Consider the following 1,876-nt stretch of genomic DNA (forward strand, 5'->3'; position numbering starts at 1 on the left):
ATGACGAGAACCCTGAAGGAGCACTTCCAAATCACAGTTCGATAAACAGGAGGGAATGATGGATTCAAAATATATTTTCAAGTTATATTATGTTATCTCACTGTTCATTTTAAAGGTACTGTAGGTACTGTAATGTTCACTCTTATTATAATCATTATATTCATTTCAACTATGTAAACTATGTAATCTGCACTAATGTTTGTTCTTGAGTCTTGCAGACTCAAGAACTTGAGTCTGAGTTGAGTTGAAGGATTTAGTATATTTTAAAGCAACAGGAGCCTCAAGTAAGTCTCTTTGTAAATAATCCAATAATTAATAACATAAAATATGACTGCTCATTTTGTGTGCGTCACATTTAGTTTCATACTTAAATACCAGTCTCCTCAGAGACTGTCAAAAATTGCCATAGCCGACTATTTTTCAAGTCGTCAAGGCGGGGTATTGGGTAAAGTTTTCAACTAGCAATAATCGCGTCTCGGATGGACCTCATAGACTACGATACTGCCACTGCGCAAAGCTAAAGTTTGTTTGGAGCTAAAATCGGCTGGCCTTGGTTTTACTCACTTCCTGGTCATGGTAGGTTAATTGTGGGCGGAGCAAACCTTTGACAAGCACTGCCTGAGAGAACAGGGCTACTTTGAAAAATGATTGCCTATAACACATTGAAAGTCGTTGGTAACAGGCTCCAATGCCATTTGAATGCAATAGCAACAAAATGTATAGCTACAAATTAGAGCACAGAAAAAGTCTTTGATTTTTCCTACACCTGAGCCATTTTTCCCCCAAGAAGGGCCTGGTTGCAGCCGATGAGAAGAGAGAGCTGCACTACCTCAACTTCAGGTGGGGATTAGTTATTGTTTTTAGACCAGTAACCCTGACCTTAATCCTAGCAACTGATTGTGAAATAATACATAATTTCCAACATTTTATTATTGATTTTTTATTTGCAGTAGGACGTGATGTGGTGGAGCCAAACAGACTCTGACAGATGTTCCATTTTTCAAGCATTAAAGCACTCCCCTGTAGCATGATCAACAACTGAGTGAGTGATATCAGGGGGGAATAGTGATTTAATGGGAAGTGTATGCACTGTTCTTTGAGTTGGACAGTCTGGGATTGAAATTGAGAATCATAGACCTAGACCAACGAGCCACATTTGTTTGCAAAATTGTGGCAGGCTGAGAATAGTTGAGGAAAACTGCAAAGTGACGCAGCTTTTAAAAGACAAACAACGATTGCCGTCTGGGATTTGAAGCCAGGCATGCGAAGCAAGAACCCCTAGACCAACAGGTCAAGATGCTTGAAAGGTCACCTGTAAAATGAACAACATTTTACTGACTGATATCAGTTGTGAACTCTCATTGATTGGGAATTAAACTGTCACCTTTTTGGGTAGAACAGTGTGAGACTGGAATTGAAATCCACACACACTGGAAAGATGGATTCTAGACGTTGTATTCGTTGATGGAAATGGCAAACTGGTGCAGCTGTTAAGAGATAAACAGAACTGGAAGCCGGCCTTCTTGGAGTCCCTGGGAGGGGTACTAGACAGTGCACCAACCGGGGACTCCCTTGTTCACCTGGGGGACTTCAGTGCCCATGTGGGTAATGACAGTGACACTTGGAGGGGCGTGATTGGGAGGAATGGCCTCCCCGATCTGAACCCGAGTGGTGTTTTGTTATTGGACTTCTGTGCTAGCTAGTTTGTCCATAACAAACACAATGTTCGAGCACAAGGGTGTCCATCGGTGCACGTGGTACGCGTGTCTTGGACATTCGGGTGAAGAGAGGGGCTGAGCTGTCAACTGATCACCACCTGGTGGTGAGTTGGATCCGCTGGCGGAGGAGGAAGCAGGACAGACCTGGCAGGCCCAAG

General features: G+C 42.8%; 1 non-coding gene across 1 annotated transcript; it reads right to left on the reverse strand.

Annotated features, from left to right (window-relative positions):
- Positions 1 to 378: 378 nt before the first annotated feature.
- LOC117393290 (U4 spliceosomal RNA) lies at positions 379 to 519 on the reverse strand. Its single transcript, XR_004543132.1, has one exon. It is a non-coding gene; the product is annotated as a U4 spliceosomal RNA (small nuclear RNA).
- Positions 520 to 1,876: the final 1,357 nt, after the last annotated feature.

Source organism: Periophthalmus magnuspinnatus, chromosome 24 (assembly GCF_009829125.3).
Source record: "Periophthalmus magnuspinnatus isolate fPerMag1 chromosome 24, fPerMag1.2.pri, whole genome shotgun sequence".
Classification (NCBI taxonomy): Eukaryota; Metazoa; Chordata; class Actinopteri; order Gobiiformes; family Gobiidae; genus Periophthalmus; species Periophthalmus magnuspinnatus.